Genomic DNA, 21582 nt, shown 5'->3' on the forward strand with positions numbered 1-21582 from the left:
AGATCCAGTCAAAGTGAAGCAAACTGTTGAACTGCGCAAAAAAAGAAAACGAATTTGTTTATAAGCCGGTTTCAGGTTACACAAAGCATCGATTCAGCAGAAGTGGTTGTGTCACGAATGGGTGTGATAAGATCAGAAGAAGCAGAAAACAAGAAAGGAAACAAACCAGTTGTCTGTCAATCAAACCAAAATGCTCACAGAGTAAACGTTAACATGCTATTGTTCTACAGGTCATGTCTTTTATCTCAACATGCTAATGTTTGCATGTTCAGCTCAGACTGATGGGGAGGATGTTGGTTTTTGCAGGTCACGGGTGGCACTAGATCTGAAAGATGACCATCACCAAAGTCATCACAATTCAACTCGAGATCTGAAGCACGTCTCACAGCTATCCATCTCATAGTGGAGCCAGATTTGGCTGTGAGGGACTCCAGTGATACGTGTAGAAACAAACATAAGGATCCATCCGATAGCTTTTGAGATAAATTGGTCCACAGTGTCCCGAAATGTGTAGTGTCCATTTCTCCCGCAGGTCAAAACGTACTTAACAGGAGTGCAGCTCTGCTCTGCACGATGCGGCCGTGGAGGGAACCTTCCTAAACCGCGCTACATCTCTTGAACAAGTCCCAACACCTCCAGGCCCAAAATGAAGGGGTTAGACGAGGCCTTGGCGCTGCAGCCTGTCTGAGGAGCTTATACTTGCACACAGCTCTGGCAGGGGAGGGAGGGAGAGAGCTGTATTTTATGTTGGGGATGTACAGACTTCACACTCAGCGTCGAGTGTCAATCTCTCATTTGTCACCAGGAGGAGATTCCTAAATTTCTGCTGATGCAGGATTGTTATACAGACGCATAAATCAAACGTGAGGAAGTCTACTGATGGGGCGCGGTGCTTAATTACTCTGCTGGGGGAAAAAAACAAAAAAAAAAACAGCGATGCCTTTTTTAAGGATAACAAAGATGTCAGAGTGTGTTCGTGTGGAGGAATGCTGCAGGGGGGAAGGAGGGCAGGCCGGGACAGGGCTGTGAACAGGTGCATGATGGGGTGGGAGTCCAGGGAGGAGCCCCGTGTGGTGGTTCGGCGGCAGGTTGGCAGTGGGAGCGTGTGAGTGGTTGGATCTTGTGGCGGTTGTAGGGGATCTTTACTTCCTCAAACTTTAGAGACTCTTCAAACAAATGTTTGTCATACATATTCATTCATTCATCTGTGCACCTATCTATCTAGCTATGGGTAGAGGCACACACACACACACACACACACACACACACACACCCTTCCTGCCTCCACCCTCTAATCCAGCCCCCTCTGAGCTCAGGGTCCCGGGGAAAGGTTCATCCAGAGGGCGGAATCAGCCTCCATGGCAAAGTAAGAAATAAGGGGGCATTCAGTGGAAGGGGGGTGAGTTAACGTGGTGGGGTGTGTAAGAGTTTGCATGTGTGTGTGTGTGTGTGTGTGTTGAGGAGAGGGGATGGGGAAGGGCTGTGAGGGTGAGAGGGAGCATCGTTCCTGATGGTTACGAAGAGGCGTGATGGCTGGTTTGGGTTGTTTGCATGTGTGTGTGTGTGTTGGAGGTTGACTGGTTCTGAGGTTCCTCACCCACATTCGTCTGGGTTCACTGCTCCGAGTGTCTGCTCCGAGGTCACGGCAGAGAGCTGCTGGTCAGATTCTGGTCGTGGCGGCAAAGTTAAAAGACAATTTTTTTCGTGGGGGGGGGGGGGTCACAGGAACGCAGAGCTCTTAATTAAATGGGTTTGTTAATTTGTGAAGCCGTCCGAATAATTGCATGGACATTTTTAGTATAAAAACAGCAGTCACTGTCTTTAAATTCATGTCCAGACTTTCATATAAAGACACTGCATTCCATTTCTTTTAGTCAAGTTTGAAAATCATCAGACTCCAGTTAGTAAACCTCAACCGACGCTGTGACATCCTGCGTCAGATCCCCCGGAGATAAATCCTGCTGACTCCAAGAATTTGAATTTTCACTTGTGAATAACATGTAATTTAGTTGTTTTCCATTTTAAATGCTCCTCAATCGACTCCTTATAATGTTAAATTCAAAAGCTACTATGTGTTCTTTAAAAGTCCTGCAAAAGTGTATTTTCTAAAAGCAAAACTTGCCATTCAGCTCTTAATTAAATGGGTTTGTTAATTTGTGAAGCCGTCCAAACCATTGCATGGTCATTTTTAGTATAAAAAGAGCAGTCACTGTCTTTAAATTATTTCCAGACTTTCATATAAAGACACTGCATTCCATTTCTTTTAGTCAAGTTTGAAAATCCTTAGACTCCAGTTAGTAAACCTCACACAACTCAACCGACGCTGTGACATCCTGCGTCAGATCCCCCGGAGATAAATCCTGCTGACTCCAAGAATTTGAATTTTCACTTGTGAATAACATGTAATTTGGTTGTTTTTCATTTTAAAATAATGCTCCTCAATCAACTCCTTATAATGTTACATTTAAAAGCTACTGTGTGTTCTTTAAAAGTCCTGCAAAAGTGTATTTTCTAAAAGCAAAAATTGCCATTCTGCAGCCAAAGTAGAGTCTTTGGATTTGAAGCGTGCCATGTAAAGATTAAACCTTTATACCGTCACGAAATGACCTGAAGCCAGCGAACACGTGGAAGGCGGGAAATCACCTTTAAAACATTCACACCTGGAGCCCGCTTACCAGTACAAGCACAGTTGGCAGCTTTAACAGTAAGTGCCCTGCTCAAGGGCATCACAACGGTGGTAATGAAAAGGCGAGGTACGGTGTTAATGCGTGTAAACTCTTACCAGAGATCAACAGTGACACAGAGAAGAAACAGGAAGGGGGAGTGGCTGCTGCAGCAAGTAGGTGAGTGTGTGTGCGTGTGTGTGTGTGGGCGTGTGTGTATTGTTTACAGTTTACACAGCAGCACACTGGCAGAGCATCAAAACCATGTTGCTTTTTGTTATGAGGTAAACACAACCCCCAACCCTGAGGCAGGGCCAGGACAAACAGCGGAGCCCCGGGGGGCCGTCCATCATCCATGATACCCTGACGACGCTCCAGACCTCCAGGGGGAAGACTTTCAGATCCAGAAAACTCCAGTGTGACTAACAGTTTATATACGTACTTATATACATAATGAAACAGATGTTTACAGATGCAACATCGACCAGATTACGTGTGTCAAACCCGTCTTTGAAGGCCTTTCTCATGTAAAAGTAAAAAAAGAAATCAAACAACTTTAATTTTAATATGTGCTTGGATCCGGTGAAAATCTGATCTTTATAATGTCACTTGAATGTTAAAAACATCTGTGTGGCTTTGCTTAACATGCTGAATTATAGTGGTTCGATATTAACGGGTTAAAAACACTTGTATTAAAGAATTAATACCACCTTTGTGTGGTTTGTGCAGGTGCTTTTGTGTGTGGCTGATTATGTGAGTCATGTCGATGCAACGAAATATGTTTTATTTCGTTGCATCGACATGAGAAATAAGACATTTTCTTATCGAGCTATTGAAACTTGGGTTTAGGGAATTTCCTGTAAATTACTCCGTGCAACCACAGTGACCACACAAGATCCACAGATGATATTTAAAATCATAAAAGAAACGTGGTGCAGTATGAAGCAAGAGACGTAAAGTTGCAAAACCACTTGGCAACAAGACGAGACAAGACATTTCCCTATAATATGCACCAGAATTTACATATTGCATATTGTTTCCAGTCTCGTCACGTCCACTGAGACACGATTGTCAAGCTCGACAGCTCGACATCATCAAACACTAGATTCCTTGCTTGTATCAAAGACAAAGTCATAAATTTCATGTCATTTTTTCATGTTAAACATTTAATTTCTGAGGTTATTTCTCAGGCCTGGAAGCGCTTCTTTGTAGTATTTTGAAGTTTCTTTTCATCCCAACATTTGCTGCAGGTTACAGCTTCTGGGGTCTTGGTGAATCTGAAGGCCACCTGATTGAAACCCACAGAAAGGGGGGAAAAGAAAAAAAGGGTTATGGTCTGGGGGTTGTGTGTATGTGTGTGTGAACTGAAGGGGGGAAGAGCTGGAAAGCCCCCAGTGCAGGTGCAATCCAGGGCCATCCGCGACGCTCCGTCAGCTTCGCGCCGGGCCAGCGAGGGGTTCAGACAGAGGGGGGTGGAGGGTGAGATCTTCTCACCCCGCTGGCCTTCTTCTGCGAAGCGGAGCTGGTAATTTGGACAGAAAACTGGATTTGTGCCCAGCGGAGCCTGGGCAGCAAGGCAGTGAAGCAGCCCGCGGTCAGGGCTCACAGCGGGGGAGAGGGGCTGAACTCAGGATGACCAATATGTTTTCACTCATTCATTCATTCCTCTTTTCCTCAGAATGCCTCTCACCCCTCTCCTCCTCCCCCCCCTCCTGTTCTCTCACTGTACTGATCCGCGTTTCTGTGATCAGCTTAGTCTGCCTCGACTCCCCCCGGACGGTTCATCGACTCCATTGTTGACAGTGCATACCAGTGGAAATACAGTTTATCTTGGCCAACACGTTCTTTTGTCTTATCATAATAAGAAAATATTGAAAAAGTATTAAAATATTAAATGAAATTGTATTTTAAAAAAGTACAAAAACATGCTGTATAATGAAAACATTGATAGAACAGCAAGAAGGAGCAATTTGGGGATCAGCATCAAGCCCATGGCCCGGGAAAGAGCATTTTTAATGAGTTGATGTCCCTGAGAACCCCCAAAATACCTTTTATTCATGATTACCAGACTTAATCCAGAGATATCAATGCTCATGTGAAAGGCATGGATGGGGGTCGAACCCATGATCTTTGGTTTACGAGACCAACGCCTTACCACTTGGCCACCACGCCTTGTCAGCTATTAGAATGCCTTCCCCAACAAAAATTATGAAAAGTTAAATGGCTCATCCAAAAACACTCACGTCTTACAAGACCATCGTCTAGTAGTAAACAACGAAGACCAAGAGTTCGTCTGACGTAAAGTTATATGATCTCCAAGAGCAACTCAACTATACCAAACGGGTAAGGAAGGTTGTACAAACTTCATGAAAGGCATGGATGGGGTTCGAACCCACGATCTTTGGTTTACAAGACCAACGCCTTACCACTTGGCCACCACGCCTTGTCATTGGATGAAACGCTGTCCCCATCAAAAACTACTAAATGTTGTTGAGTTAAAATAAAGACTTAGCAACTGCATGGCTCATACAAAAACGCTCACCTCTTACAAGACCATCGCCTTATCACTTGTTTACCACGTCTTGGTGTTATGGGACTTGCCAACATATCACAATTGTTGCTAGTAAGCAGCAAATGCCAAGAGATTGATGTTTTCAGGTTGAAGTTACATGATCAATGGAATTCAGAGAGACTTTCAATTATACAAATGTTCACAAAATTTGCATGTAAGGCATGGATGGGGGTCGAACCCATGATCTTTGGTTTACGAGACCAACGCCTTACCACTTGGCCACCACGCCTTGTTTTGAGATGGCTTGTCACCTCAGCAAACTCCTGGAAAAACTAGAGAAGTCCAATGGAAGTCCAATTCCAGAAAAGCCCCTGTGGACACGAACCTTTAGGGGAAAGTGCTCTACTGGTTGAGCTCCCAAGGAACCCAAAAGAATTTCAAGGTCAAGTTATTTATTTACTTCATGGCTAGTCTTTATAAGTTACATGACTGGTTTGCTTTTTGGATTAATAAGTCATTTATGAAACAACATTTTGCTGCTTCTTAATGATGTCACAATTCTCAGGAAAGGCATGGATGGGAATTGAACCCATGATCTTTGGTTTACGAGACCAACGCCTTACCACTTGGCCACCACGCCTGCAATGAGGCTCACCTATCACCAATTTTTTAATGTTAGTTTTTCCCCCTCCTTACGATTGGTAAAGGCTGGAATCAAATAACTGACGACTCAGACATCTACTTAAATTGTCTATGCAAGCTGGATATTGTGCGCTGCTTGAAAGATCTTTTTTTTGCTCAGGAATGTTAACATTCTGTCATGAAAGGGGATTGAACCCATGAACTTTGGCTTACGAGACCAACGCCTTACCACTTGGCCACCACACATGTATTGATGTCCAGCCCTCAGCCTTACATTGGCTGAAGGCTGGACTCAAAGCCTTGCAACTGCATTTATGACTTACCTGTTTTTTTCAATTGTCCTTGTGCTCTTCCTCATTTATGAAACAAGATGTTGCTCATGAATGTAATCACTGCAGTCCTGAAAGGCATGGATGGGAATCGAACCCATGATCTTTGGTTTACAAGACCAACGCCTTACCACTGGGCTACCACGCCTGCTTCATGGACTCTCATTACCAGTTTTTTAATGTTATTTTCTACTAGTTTTTGCTGGATATACATTGGCTAAAGGCCGGCATCAAAACATTGTCAATGGCATGGCGCACCTCTTCCTCATTTATGAAGCTTGATCTTATTGCTCACGAATTTCATCACGGCTGCCCTGAGAGGAATGGATGGGGATCGAACACATGATCTTTGGTTTATGAGACCAACGCCTTAGCACTTGGCCACCACGCCTGCTCCACGGATTCTCACTGCCAGTTTTTTAATGTTATTTTTTACTAGTGTTTGCTGTACACACATTGGCTAAAGGCCGGCATCAAAACATTGCCAATGGCATGGCGCGGCACTCCTCATCTATGAAGGCCGCCTTACCACTTGGCCACCACACCTGCTCCCTGCTTGCTCATTTCCAGTTTTTTAATGTTTTTTAAATTAGTTTTTGCCCTCCCAATGATAGCTAAAGGCTGGAAACAAAACCTTGCCAATGAAGTCTTACCTTGACGTTGCGTTGTGCTTCTAGTGACAGGACATCGTGTTCTCTGCTAGGTAATTCTGTAAAAATCAGGGGTAGCCTACCTGACAACCCAAAAGTGCCACATTTGTCACAGGACAAGTTGCATGATCGGTTTGCTTTGAGGATTAAGAATTAATTTATGAAACGAGTTCTTGTTGCTCATTACAAAGTTGGTCATGAATGACAGCACTGTTCTCCTGTAAGGGGGATTGAACCCATTAAGTTTGATTGACACGGCCAACGCCTTAACCGTTTGCCTCCACACCTGCTGGCTAAATGGTGCCATGCAACTGAAAATTTAAGAATTTAAGACGAAAATGATCTGCGTGGGAGGATCAATGAAGTTTTTATGGCATCTAATTAAAATTCGATTTGAATATTATTGTCAGTTCCAGGCTGCTGTAACCTGTGGTCTGTCAGCATTGTTGGTATCAACAAGTCAGAGACTACGTAATCCCCCTGCTGATATGAAACACTGCTCTTTTTTTGCACTCAAACAGAAAAGCAGACTTGTAGATTCACCTGCCAAGCTTTGTTAGTCAGTGTGAGGTCTGTATCTGCCAAGGCAGGCACGGCAAAGTAATAGAAGGTAATAAAGTACCCCGTAATAGAGCATCGCAGAGGAGGTAATTACAGTGAAGGCAGCCTTTTAAAGGGTTGTTTGTAATGATTCATGGTTGCACAAATGCAATTTTCATTGTCACTCCCCTCTCATCACTCATTGCTGCTCGCCTGGATCTACAGGTAACCTTCCCCTCACCCCTCAGAGGAGCATCTCCAAAGTGCTCAGCAGACACGTTAAACACCTCAAAAAACTTTCCGTTCATTCCGCTAATGTTCATTCCGACGTCCTCTCTGCGCAGTTTCTGGTAGCGCCGTAGCTTCCAGCGCAAACCGTTTCTTTCACCGCTCGCACCAAAACAAGCTGCTTCCGTGAATACGATTATCTGCTGCCGATAAACAGCGAGCAGGATGATTCAGATGTACTATCTGACCCATTTTACTTCCAGGCAGCGTGCATGTGTGAGCATGCAGACGAGGGTTCACAACCAAGGTGGTAAAAGCCGGGATTAGCCGACTGTAGTAGCCAACAGTTGCTAAGGGATTAAAAAATCTTGCAGCGTTAAAGCAAATGAGAGAAAATTCCTGGATACATCCCTTTAGTCGGATCCGCACCAAGAATTAACAGGGTTTATTCGCATCCTTCTTACAAAATTTAGGAACTCCATAACTCAATGAACTCTTTGTCTCTTTGGTGGAGCTGGCAAGTTAAAAAAAAGGTCACAAAAAGATTGTTAAGGTTATTTTTGGAGGTTCCTTCTTGACCTGCATGTCTCTCCAAACTCAAGATTTCCCTCCTCGCTTTTAACAATATCTCTTGGTCTTCTTCAGTAAATGGAACCAGCTCAGGTGTTTTTGCATGAGCTAAGAAATGAACTTCAGCAAAGTAACCACAAGTAGTCACATGGTGTCAGGATCCTCCATATGCTGGCTCCAAAATGTTAGGAAGTCATCAAAAGCTCTCTTATTTCTCTCATCAAAATTCCACAAAAGTTCATCTTTGACTTTTTTTGCTGTAGTATTTTAGGTCATCGTCTCTGCCCCTGACTCATCTCTGATCCCTCTGTCTCTCAACTCAGTCTTGACAACTCTACGGGCCGATTTGCCACCACAAGAAAAGCTTCTCAGCAGCCCGTGGAACCCCCCTCTTCGTCTTTAATAACCCGGGTTCGCATGAGACGTCATTCATGTTCAGAAAACCGCTCAGGCGGGCTGGAAGAGACTCGCGGCGGAGCATGCAGCAGCACACCGTCTCTCTTCCCTCCGCATCCTGGCCCCAACCGAGACCCAGACATCAAAGGCAGGTGGAGTGAAACCATGAAATTACAGGTAAGGTGTCAATTACCCTTTGAAACCAAGCACTCTCCAAATCCAGGCAAGACCGAGCTGGTCCCTGGAATTAGAACAAATAAAGAGGAACTGAAGGGAGAATGGCAGAGAAGTGGGGGGGGGGGGAGAAAGAGGAGTGGAGGAGGAGGTTTTACAGGCCGTGTTGACAATATAGCATCAGTATAAAAGGTCCTAATTCAGCTTTAAATTACCCCCCTGTCCTCCTCTACTCGCAGCGTACAACCACTGCCTGTTTGGGTGTGTGAGAGTGTCGGGTCTGGGAAATAGAAGGAGAAAGGGCCGGTTGCAGGTAAAAATCTGCATCTACATAATTATTTTTTACTCACTTAGACTTTCTCCAGCAGAGTATTTAGCTGGTAAAGCTGTGTTTTTACACCCAATTACATCCCCGGTCCCATTCACCCACCTTTTATGAACAATCCAAGGCAGATTTCAACGTGTAATGGAGGGCAGATCCGATGGAACCACCTTCTAATTAACTGGTTCATTTTTTTTTTTTATGAGGTTCATAAAATCTTTATTGAGTTTACTACACCAGGTTGCATCAAATTGATGTCAGTCATTCAGGTTTACAGCCTTGTAGGAAGCACAAACAAGCGCTTCCCTCGCACAAAATGCTGATTTTTGTTCACATTTGTTTTTGTGGAGAGGAAATTATTTTAGGAATCCGAGTAAAGCCTCACAACACAAACACAACAATCTCGTATTTCTCTGGAGCTCCAGTTTAACAATACACTTGATTTATTATTTTCTCATTAAGAAAACTGTCACTGTGGGAATTAATTGAATTAATTATGGTTCTCTTTTGGCCTCCCTCTCTCTCTCTCTTTCACTCTGCGTGCCATGAAGCCAGTTGACAGCTCATGTGGGAAAAACATCCAACCACAGCTTTGGGTTACACAACACGCACCCGCCCGCCGAGCCACAGACAGCGCTAGCCCGGTCCAGCCCAGACACCGCAGAACACCCACAACGCTTTCCCCACCCCTGGCCTGCCTTCCCCCTGCCAGGTGGGCCTTCCAGAGCCGGGCTGCGAACTACGTGAAGGACGGTAAGGCTGACCTGGCGGGAGGTCGCTTCACAAATAACCTCTCTGCGGTATATTTAATGTGCATGTGAGAATATGAAAAAAAGTTAAGAAACTGAGAAAGCTGAGGCGATTAAAAAGGTTCGGGTCATCTGGATGACGGTGTGCAAGAAGAGCACAAACCGGACACTCATACGGATGAACGGAAGGGACCAAACATACGTAGAAATGAGGGGTATATGGTTCAAAGTTCATTTCTAATCACATATGGACTAAAAAACTATGTTCAAGACTAGATAAGAAGTAGTACGAGTCAAAATCGTGTGCCAGGATGTGTATACAGTTACAAAGGTGACTTCCAGGAACTGATTTCATCTAATATTGAATGTCATATATATGTTTCATGGCTGAAATCTTAACATTTTTCCAACAACTGCTATCCTTTACAGGTACGTGCATACATCTGCATATTGCAGATGCTCGACCAGCCTTTTTTGCTTTGTGGTGTAATAACGCAGTCATGTATAATTACCAACAGAGTTTTCTTATTGTCAGGCAAAAAACAAAACTTCCTTATCTCGAGCCGTACTAATATTGCGTGTCTCATCGCCCTGTCACGCAGTAAATCTTGTCTTGCGCTGTATGTGAGGTCCCTCCAGATTTTCTTATGCGTTGTGTAACTGTCTTGTAATGTGCCAGCACCAATTAATTAAGACGGATTCCTGGTGTACCGCTCGGGGTTGGCACGCAGACGCGATCCTGACGTGGAGCAACAGTAAACAGGTTAAGGTTTCATTCAAAATCTCAATCGAAACTTCTACCCGTGCTCCGAAGATGGAGACGCCAATTTTTGACGGTTGCCGTGGAAACCACAGACCGAACGCTGACAAACAACGAAGTGAGGAGAATGTGTCTTCACAGGAGAGGCGAGAGGCAGGATTGTGTTACAGCAGCTACAGACCTCCCTCAAGTTTTAGTTACCTGACCTGCAACGGCTCACTTTAAAGGTGCTATTCGTCAGAACAAGTAGATTTTTGTGTTTGATACCCAACTCCTCAAATACTGACACTTTGGGATTGTAGGTCGGGCCAGCCGCCTGAAAGCAAAACTCTCGCCAAAATGCAACCTAGGGTCTTTCTTGTGAATGAACCCGAGTCAAACTTTTGTTTAAAAGCATATTTATGACGAAAGAGGCACTTTGAAGATGGAATTTTCGTTTTCAGGTCAAACTCATTTTCAATGGGAGTGCTAGGGGCACTTTTTAGATAGCATCAAAATCTCTATTTTTAAAACAGTAAGAAGGCTCGACACAACATGAAACTTTGCTCGTAGTATCACCAGGGTCTCTACACATGAACATGAGCATTGAGAACATTGTTTGTTTACACAGAGTTTACTAAAAAGAAGGTTTTTGAACAACTCACGTTAGCAGTAGCTTGTTCCGCTCACCGCCGTCCTGCCAGTGAAGTGTCGATCTCCGTATGCGAATGAATGGACTCCATTGTTTCTTATATGAGGCTCCTTTTTCAACTTCAAGGTCAATATTGTTTTTCACTAACCACAAAACAACAAATTATCTGTGCATTTATACGGAACTAAGCTTTAGGAGCGTTCCACCTTAACTGTCCTCCATGTTACGTCTCGGCTGCCATGACAACTGGGAGTGGAACAAGCTACTGCTAACGTGAGTTGTTCCAAAACTTTCTCTGTGTACACAAACAATGTTCTCAATGCCGTGTTCATGTGTAGAGACCCTGGTGATACTACGAGCAAAGTTTCATGTTGTGTCGAGACTTCTTAGTGTTTTAAAAATAGCGATTTTGATGCTAGCTTAAAAGTGCCCGTAGCACTTCCATTGAAAAATTAGTTTGACCCCAAATCGAAAATATGGTCAATGTTAAAAGTGGCGCTTTCTTCTTAATTATGCTTTAAAAGTAAAGTTTGACTCGGGTACATTCACAAAAAGACCCTCGGTTGCATTTTGGCGAGAGTTTTGCCTTAACAACGCACAAATTCCAAATTGCATCTTACAAATTGCACCTTTAATCTGTACTATATCTATGTGGCACTACTAGCTTTAACTTACAGAGGCTAAACTCAAAACATCTTTAAATTATATGCATGGTGACATCTACAAGAGTTAGCACTATTAATGCATTATGTGATATAATCAATAAAGGCATAGAAACCGCAGACGAGGCTTACCCAGGAATTCACCTGGTAGCATATACGTTGTGAGGCAGAAGAAAAGTACATTTCAGAACAGCTTCGCTAAATAAAAGGCTGCCGATAACGCCGACAGATGCTGAGCGACACCGTTACTAAATATGAAACCTTTGTGCTAACTTGGCACTTAACTTTATAAAAACCTGGGATTTGTAATAACTGCAGATGATGCAATGAGTAACTGTAGCGGGCGCTAGATTGCACAGAACACAAACTACTACATAATGTTGCTTTAATAACGTGTTTAGTTATAACTCGGCTGAGTTTGAACTAACAAAGAGCCGTTGCTACGAGCTACGAGGTCGCGTTAAAAGGTTCTGTCGGAGAGGAGGAGGTATTAAGACTGTGACTTGTGCCTGAAACCGCTGTCGGAAGACGATTCGCTCAGGTAACCTACAATAACAATCAGTTATTATAAACAGATTGTTTATTTACAAATGTTCCCGTTGTTAAATTGACTTCTAATATCCGATTGAATGTCGGAGAACAAATTTGCCCCGTAAACAAACTGACAGAGCGCGACAGCCAGACAGAGCAGACAGCACGTCTGTCAGCAGCCTGATGAAAATAATAAGTCATCTACCTCTTCAGGTTCATAAACAACTTCCCATTATTAAAGACGGCTGTGATTCACTGAGGGCTTGCGGTCTGCTGCTCGGGCTCAGCCAAGTGTTTTATGCGTGCGCTGTGCTGAAAAGTTTCGTGTGGCATAGTTTCCAGCCTCGTGGGCCAAACATCTGTCAATTCATCTTACACTTCCTAATGAACTTTTTAGGCCTTGTCGCTTTCATCATCTGGTGGTTGCGCCTCGCCCTGGACACTGCTGGCTCAATACTGGGCACGGATCCTGCTTTTAAGCCAAAACTATGCTTCATGCGATCATCGCGTTGCATAATGTCGCAGACCGTCACTCAGGGAGACGGGGTGGGTTACGTTTCTTCTTTGATGCCCTCAACTACTACATGCAAATAGGGGATCCTACCAGGGGTGTTAAAACATTTCCAGATTTTACACATGGTGGCTTCAAAGGGGAATTCCAGTATTTTTTAAACCTGGGCTCTATAATTACTTGGTTCGGAGTGTAAATGACTCATACTTAACAAAAGTTTTGGTATCCGTCCAGTAGATTGCCAAGCTGGCAGCGGCGACACAGCTATAATGGTTCCAACATAATCCTTCTGAACTCTGACCACTAAAAGTGCTTGTTTTAGCCACTGACAGGCTGAAGTATCCGACAACATTCTCCTATGGAAGTAGATGTTTTTGTTAAATTATGAGATCCTTTTTGCAATGTGTTCAAAGACATGTTTTGCCGGAGAGGGGAGTTGTGGCAGGAAGATGACACTGGAAACTTGAGTCAGCGCTGGAGAGAGTCATGACTTAATATTTAACTGTTTCTGACGGTCCAGATGAGGTCAAAACGACGAACGCAACTCCAGCATCACAGGACGGATTTCAGGCAGACGTAGCATGAAGAAACAATGAAAAAAGACGGACACAGGCTAGGAAAAGGCATGTAGTGACAAAGGCAGCGACATGGATGAAAGTGAACCAGGCAACGCGGAAAAAAAACCACAGAGCGGATTCTGAGAGACGAGACATTCCCCCACCAATGATCTTATTTCAGAGCTGTTTGAAGTTTCTAAGGATAATATCAGAAGTACACAAAACATTATCCAGCACTCTATCACGACCTCAGTTGTGTTCAGTCTTTATTGTCCAACCAGGAATGTTCAGTGCACCTTGGACTCTGTTTTTGCCGAGGATGAAAAGCGGTGTTGCATTTTTTTTTTTTAAAGGGATAATAAGCAACACAATGTGTAGACTCACATTAACATTTAAATCATCATTTATGACCCAGTAGAAGTGTGTGCTAGTGAGTTTATCTGCAAACCTTCACCTGGATTTTCTAATTTTCTCAGTTGGTCAACTACCTTTCTGGACAAATAAGCGCCTGTACTGTCTTTCTGTTAGTTGAGTAAAAAAAGTTGAATCAGTACTTCTACTTTTTGCAGTATCTGAAGTATCTGTTCTTTCTATTTGACTGAAGAATGTGCGTACTTTTGCCACCTCTGGATGTCACGTAGCCACATTTTTTATTTGTAAGTGCTGCCGTGCCTCCAGCTAAGTCACGTAAGGTAAACCCCTTGATCGCGTCTCCGTTAGAGGTGCTGAGCTTTTCAAACGACTTGTGAACTCGCCTTTGTCAGTTGGCGGCACGACAACTGAGTGACACTTTTTGTCTGAGTCTGCGGTGGAGGGGAAGTGATGCAGCGTCGGGCCTGGAGATTCAAAAACAACTCGGAGCTGGAAATCAAAGAGGACGTGCGCTCCCTCAAACAAGCTGTCCTGCCTCGCTGACAGACAAGGTGCTTCAGTGAACGAGCCGTGGAAAAGTCTCCGGGTTTGATGTCACTTCTCTGGTGTCACTCACACACACACACAGACACACACACACATTCAGATATGTCTCAAAATGGCTTCAGTGTTGATATCTCGGTGTGCAGGGAGCCAAAAGCTTCTGGGCGAATGTGAACAAGCTCCCCAGCTGCCTGCTGACGTCAGCGGCTGTGTGTGGTGGATTTGCATCTTATGACTCAAACATAAATTATAGATGGAGATTACAAAATGTCACATCATTCAAGTTCCGATGAGTAAAACGCAGCTCAAAACACGTGTTACCGCAGATCGACCCAGCAGCGTCGAGCGTTGGAACACGAGTTTATGAATATTTTCGCTCTCCAGAGGTCTGTTTTTGTTTCGCAGCCGGGGACAAGACAGCTGGCCGCCGATGCTGTGCCCTACATCAGATCCCCTTATTACAGAGGATCCCAGCAGTAATGGAAATAACCTGTCGTCCCGGGCCAGGTAGCTCGACAGGCCCATAAATCAAACCAGTGTTTGGGGAGGAGGGGGGGTGCAGCGGGGAGAGAAGAAGTAGGGTAAAGAGAAGCAGGGAGGAGTTTCCTGTGCTTGTTGACAGGCTCAAACGAGGCTTGAGCAAACAGGCTCTTCAAGGTGTGATGGGTTCAGACAGACAAGTGGGTAGACAGGTAGGTAGGTCGGTAGACAGGTTAGGAGCAGCGAGGCAGCCTGGTGAAAATGAAAAAATACCCTGGCAACAGCAACATGTCAGTTATGGATCCAGAGACTTCTCTTTTTTTTCTTCTTTCTGTATTTATTCGTTTTATCTTTTTTAGATGCCGCCCGTCTGATAAAATAATGGTTTACCTCATTAAACTGGTTCTGGCGGCGGGATGAGAAGAGGAGGGCCGGTCATAAGATAAGACAGAGTTTATTGCAAAGCGACCACAAAAACGGCTGGAAACTTCCCGACTTCTTGTTAAAAATGTGTGAGCCTACAAAGCATAAATTAATAATGGCATGCTAACGTGGTCACAACGCTAACATCCCGATGATCAGTAGATATAATGGTCAGTGGTGTGCACAAAGGGGGGGCCCAATTGTTGAAAAACGCACGCTAAAGTGCCCTCCTGAGAGCCAAAACGTGCACTAAAGTGCCCTCTTGGTTGGCAAAACACACTAAACTGCCCCCTTGGCTGGTTGAAACATGATAAAGTGCCTTCTTGTGAGCCAAAGGCGCGCTAAAGTGCCCTCTTGGGAGCTAAAACGTGAGCTAAAGTACCCTCTTGGGAGACAATACGCGTGCTAGAGTGCCCTCTTGGGAGACAAAACGCGTGCTAGAGTGCCCTCTTGGGAGACAAATGCGCGCTAAAGTGCCCTCTTGGTTGGCAAAACACACTAAACTGCCCCCAAGGCTGGTTAAAACATGATAAACTGCCCTCTTGGGTCGCAAAAACGTGTGCTAAAGTGCCCTCTTGGGAGCCAAAACGCACGCTAAAGTGCCCTTCTTTTCGCCCCTGCCCTTCAAAAAGTCTGTGCACGCCACTGATAATGGTTATCGTCTTTGTTTCATAGCAACAGCTAGATGAAAAGTCAGAGGACACCAAACTTGTAACATTTCATCTGATTGCACTAAAAGCCGCAGTAACTCATCCGACAGTTGTTGAGGTATTTCAGTCTGGACGGAACTCGCAGAATGCCTGACGGACGGACCGACGTCAAGCCTCGTCGCCACCGTGGCCAAAAAGTTAAAGGTGTCTCTCTGTGAAAGCTAAACAAGAAAAGTATCCCAGTCTAATCTGTGTAACGTGCAGTGCAGCACCCGGGATCACTAACCTCAGAGCCTTTTGCAAATTGTTTGGTTGCTCATAATTAGCATACACACATGTTCTCCACGGTGGTTTGCTTTGAAACAATTTGTCAAAGAGCGTCTTGCGGCGTCGCGATAATCAAAAGCCAATCTGGGATTTGTTTTACTTTGTCTGGATTTTGGTGATTTGTCTGTGTGAAGGGGTTAAATTCCTTGTGGTGTTGTTGCTGAACAATCCTGCCACTGTTTCTCCTCCTGAGTTATGGCTGATTAGGAGTTTAATTATGATCTTGTGGACTGGAGGGGGGGTGGAAGCGCTTTGATCTCCACAGTTTATGTTGATTAACCATTATGATGTTTCATCGCCCTGTAACGGAGTCAGAGGAACAAAATGTTTTTAGATGCTGCTATGGAACAAAACTGCAACATCTTCCGCTGGGGTTTGCTGTGTTTTATGATCGACTGAGGCAACGGCAACACACATCTCATATATCATAGAAGTAACATTACATCAGAGTGTCAGTGTCGTGCCAGAGGAAGAAAAACAGATCAGCAAAACAACAGTTTTTGTACATTTCAAGGCAATGCGGCCACAATAAAGACCCGTCATGTGTGATGTCGTCCTCTCGTCCTCTGTCTTCTGCATTTGCACACTTTTTCCATTTGCTCTTCAACTTTTATGACACAATACATAACATCAAAACGTCTCAACCGATATCTTATGAGAGATTCAGCTCTGTTACTACCTCCACTGCAGGCTCAGAGATGAAATGACAACAGAACCTTCTGTCTTTGGACCTTTTATACAAAACAAACAAGTGTGCATCATGAACACGCTCAAAACACTCGAGAGGTCACTGAACGTTTTTAGACAGAGCACCAAGCCGCCAATTTGCCCGTCCTTTTGGCAGCTCGGTCCGCGGTTTTAGACAGAGGGCAGCAAATTGGGGGTCTGTTGTGGTCCGCCGATTTTCCGCCTCGGAGGGTACACTTATTTCCGCAAGGCAGCAATGTTCCGGCCTCTGCTTGAGGTGGGCGGAGGTGTCAATGCGACCCACAGACGGGAAGTTTTAAAACCAGGAAACAGCTGATCACAGCAGTCAGTCCATCTCTTCATCCACAGACGTCAAGATGAGCAACTGGACAGCCGCTGAGATCCAGGAGATGCTAGCGTCTCCTCGGTCTCTGTAGCTGTTTGGTTGCGTTAGCTTGTTGTTGTAGCGGCAAGCTAAGGACGGTCGCTACTTTCAAATTAAAAGCCCCCCGCTAAGAACCCAGTTCTAAACTCCAATGGGGTGCAATGTAAAGCTCTTATTTTGAAGACAAATTCTATGTCACTGTTCACAGCCCAACTTCAAGCTTCACGTCACGTCACATGTTTACGCCGACCTCAGAGGCGGCTTTTGGAAAAGGAGGAATATTACGCCTCCGTTTTAGAAAGACAAGGATGCCGTGCTGCAAATGTGCCGCCTTTTCTATCTAAAAAGGGCTACTGAAAGCATCTTGAAAGTGTTTTACTTGAAGCCATTAGCAACAAAACATGAACTATAGCAACTAATATCAAAGCACTAGATATGCATAAATAATCTTTCTTGTTAATAATTAGTCTTGGCTGTGTTTTGGCTGCTGGGTGTGTTTGCACGGATGAATCCGGTCCAACTGTGAGGATGATCTGGCAGAGACGTGGAGTGTGCGAGAGAGTAAAGCCATTTACAGAGGCGCATTTATCACACCCATTAGTAAAAACCACCGAGCAAAACACAGGTGAGCGCCGAGCACAATGGTGCAATTGTTTTTCTTCTGCTGCGGGAAGATAATATCAGGCGATTTTTAATATTCGCATATATCTGTTACCAGTTTAGATTGCAGGCTTTTCCTCCTTTCCAGGAGGGCTTTATCAGCGCAGAGCCCTGGGGGGAACAGGTGGATTTTAAGGTGCGTTCATAAACCCGCACACACCAGGAGACAGCAGCACAGAATGGATGGCATAGTTCAAATGTTTTTAATTAGCGGGTAATAGTGCCTTTGTGTCCTAGATCTGCGTCATTAGCATAACTCATGAGTCGGAAAAGGGCGATTATGTTCCATCATGCCACCCATGGATGTTTTCTCTGGGCATGCGATGCTATGTGTGCTTGGCAGGGGTGCCAGTCTCCGCATTTCAACACAAAGTGTTTTGTTTTAGTGCTAATTATACGGCAGGCGAAGGCAGATGGGCCCCGTTTCCTCCTCCCCTCTGCGGGTGACAGTTATTGACAATCGGCCCCGTCTAGCCATAATACACCCGAGGCGCTCGATAAACCACTTCCAACGTAAACAGCGCGGCGAGAGGAGTTTCAAATGGGGCAGATTTTTTTACCATGACAACTGTAACTATGTTCAACAAATTAGCCCCAGAGTCCCCTGGTGTTTACACTCCTTGAAATGAAAGAGATTGCCTTTCCCCTGACTGACAGCAGGGATCCTTCAGATTTTTTTTGTGTTTTTATTTTCATTGCCGCGGTTGCGAACGGGCACGGCGGATGACAGCCCACTCCAACATGGCAGTCGGATTTTGTTTGGATCTGAAGTGTGTGATTTGCAAACGCTTCTCGGCGTTTGTTGTGGCCTGTATCGCGTTCCAGATTTACTACGGCGCAAATCAGAACGTCAGGATTGGTGTCACTTTGGCTGCCAGTCACAGAAAATTCCCCTTAAGTTTATTTTCTCGTGAGCATTTTAATCTTCTGTCACTCATCCTACAATATATCAAAGATCAGCAGCGCCGGTCTATCTAGTCCGAAGATTTAGTCGGTGTCTTCCCCCCGCTGAGTGAGTCTCCATCATGTGTGAAAATGGTTGGAAGGGTCAGCGCCTGCGAGTGACCCTCCGCTATCCCCTCGCTCCCCCGATTGTTCCAACACTGAGTCGCAGCGGCTTCAAAGGAGGAGGCCCGTCACAGCCCGCACATCAAACGCACACTGTCAACATCAGCGCCGGTCAAACTGTACGAGTGAGGGGGTCTTTGTAAAAGGAGACGCAGATGTCACCTCCTGCGAAACGGACCAGATGCGACGTTGACAACGTCGAGCTGGTCCTCGTTCCTGTGGGATCTAAAACGGCACCTGTCCTGCAAAGAATGAGCAATTTTATTTTTGTTTTGAAGATAGTTTGGAGGGAATTTTATGTGATTATTAGAGAGTTGACAGATTTGTACAGGAGGTTCCTTCCTCATTAGTGTCCCTTATACCCATAGCCCATCAGGAAACCAGCAATTTTCACATTTGTTTGATATATTTGTTCAAACCAAGCTTAACAAATTGTTGCAGGAAGTGAAGTACCTCAAGTTTGGCGTTACGGTCGTCGCCATTTCTGTTTTTTGGAGCCAGAATGGACTTCTTTTTGACTTAAAGATTGTCAGGTGGATCTGACTAAGAACTCAACGTCTATTTTAGTCAAAATCGGACCATCATTTACTAAATGGACATCAAGCTGTGTTGAAGAAGACTTGAAACTAGCGATAGAGACCAAAAAATCATCAGGAAACTGTTTACTGAGGTGCAAGTGAGAAGACAGGTCACTTTCTCATAAGCTTACACACAATCGGACTCCTTTTTGAAACTAGTTGTACCCTCCCTTGTTAAGATCCATCAATTCTTATACAGTTAACTCATCAAACTGAATAACCGCAGTTGTATGAGTCATTTAGAGTATTTTATCAGGTGTTTGCATGAGAAACAATGAAACAGCACATTCAAGTACGGACCAAAATACTCAGGAATCAGCTCAAAATATTTGAGGATGCTTGTTGAAAAAGAGCCATTCAAAAGGGATTTGGTCTTGCAGGTCTACATTTTAACCGAGCACACACACACACGCACCAATTTTGTCATGTCATCACGTGTCCAAATGTTTCCTGCTGCAAGAGGACACTGATCCCCGCCATTTACAGTAAACAAGGCCTTACTGCAACAATGACAGCTCACATACTGTAATGCTTCAGGTGATGGAGACGAATCAGGATGGAACTGGATGGAAGTGATCGCGCTGACTGTGCACTGAAGCAGTGGCGGACTCGGGATGTTTGAGGGTCAGGGGCTAAAAATGAAAAGGGGGCACCAGGTGGTCGTGATGCATTCAAGGGCACCCTTAAAGGGCACTTTTGCAGCGTTTCTCAAATATGGAGGCAGGGATTCTCTGGCTCAGTCCATTTTATAGTTTATTTTCCGTTTAGTTCATCTTCGTTCGATCATTTCGTTGTGTTTCCCACCTCAGCGCCTGTCGCACCTCGGGGCGTCCATAAATCATCATTATTAACATCTTATAGCAGCTTACACAAAGTGTCTTCTATTGTAAGATAACACCAACATGATATACTGTGTATTCGTATTACTTAAGAAACTTGGCAGACGTCCGTGCCATAAATCACTCTGCTTTCAAATCCACCTGAGGACCTTCAGCTTTCTCTTTAAAACCCCTTTATCTCCTCTCTAATCTGTCCCTTAAACGCACAACATCTTAGAATGCTAAAACCAAAAAAAAAAAAAAAATGAATAAAAAGGGAGGCGAAGACACTTGGAGGAGGGAAGAACCAGAGTCTCGCCACAATTAAAGCATTGACAGCCTCCAATAGATTCGTCTCCAGTGACAGCAGCTTTAAACCGCCTGAATCCCTCGAGGCTGAGACACACACATGTTCATCCAAACACACTCGAGTTGTCAGACTCTCACAGCAGCGCTGCTTTTTTTTTTTTTTTTTTGGCCTCAGATCTCTTCGCTCGCCGGGTTTTCTGTCCTCTCCGCTCTCAGGAGTTTTGGAAGTTGCTCGCATGAGCTGAAGTGCAGGTGGTCCGACATTCTGCCAAAGTGATCTGAATCTGAATCTGTGTAAATTACAGCGTCTGAAAAACCTCACTTTCATGACATGTTGAGACGAGGCTCTCGGTCGCAGGTCTTTCTCTCGCTCCCTCTCGCTCTCTTTGTCTGTATGCAAATCTTTTCTTTGTTTCCCTCCTTTTTTCTTTCTCTTTCTGCCGTGTCCCACTCGTTCTGTCCTCTCTCTTATCCCCACGCTATTGATATATTTCTCTTTAATTAGTCTTCTCCTTTTTCAGTTCTCCAAAGTCGTACAAACTGATCCAATACCAAAAAGTTTAGATTCACTTCTGCCACCTTCAGCTAAAATGAAATATGATATATATTTTTTTTCCACTGGGCAAAGTAGAAAATGAGTATTTTTACGTAGATAAAAGCATTTTTTTAATCCAAAGACCAGCCTGTACACAATGTTTCGTCATTTCTCTCCTGCTGTTATATTTGGAAATATCATAATTTGTCAACTTTTATTCCTTTTACGTTTGTTTGTATCACTCCATCTCGCTTACTTTTTAAAATAAGGCTGACAAATGTTTTCGAAAGGTTGTGGTTTGGTTAGATTTAGGCTTTAAG

The 21582-nt window shown here is 44.4% G+C and overlaps 5 non-coding genes across 5 annotated transcripts; all 5 read right to left on the bottom strand.

Moving 5' to 3' along the window:
- Positions 1 to 4763: 4763 nt before the first annotated feature.
- Positions 4764 to 4835, bottom strand: trnat-cgu (transfer RNA threonine (anticodon CGU)). Its single transcript has one exon. It is a non-coding gene; the product is annotated as a tRNA-Thr (tRNA).
- A 199-nt stretch (positions 4836 to 5034) lies between these two features.
- On the bottom strand, positions 5035 to 5106 carry trnat-ugu (transfer RNA threonine (anticodon UGU)). The gene has a single exon. It is a non-coding gene; the product is annotated as a tRNA-Thr (tRNA).
- A 286-nt stretch (positions 5107 to 5392) lies between these two features.
- Positions 5393 to 5464, bottom strand: trnat-cgu (transfer RNA threonine (anticodon CGU)). The gene has a single exon. It is a non-coding gene; the product is annotated as a tRNA-Thr (tRNA).
- Positions 5465 to 5743: 279 nt separating this feature from the next.
- On the bottom strand, positions 5744 to 5815 carry trnat-cgu (transfer RNA threonine (anticodon CGU)). The gene has a single exon. It is a non-coding gene; the product is annotated as a tRNA-Thr (tRNA).
- A 407-nt stretch (positions 5816 to 6222) lies between these two features.
- Positions 6223 to 6294, bottom strand: trnat-ugu (transfer RNA threonine (anticodon UGU)). The gene has a single exon. It is a non-coding gene; the product is annotated as a tRNA-Thr (tRNA).
- Positions 6295 to 21582: the final 15288 nt, after the last annotated feature.

The sequence above is a fragment of the Sparus aurata genome, chromosome 16 (genome assembly GCF_900880675.1).
Source record: "Sparus aurata chromosome 16, fSpaAur1.1, whole genome shotgun sequence".
Classification (NCBI taxonomy): domain Eukaryota; kingdom Metazoa; phylum Chordata; class Actinopteri; order Spariformes; family Sparidae; genus Sparus; species Sparus aurata.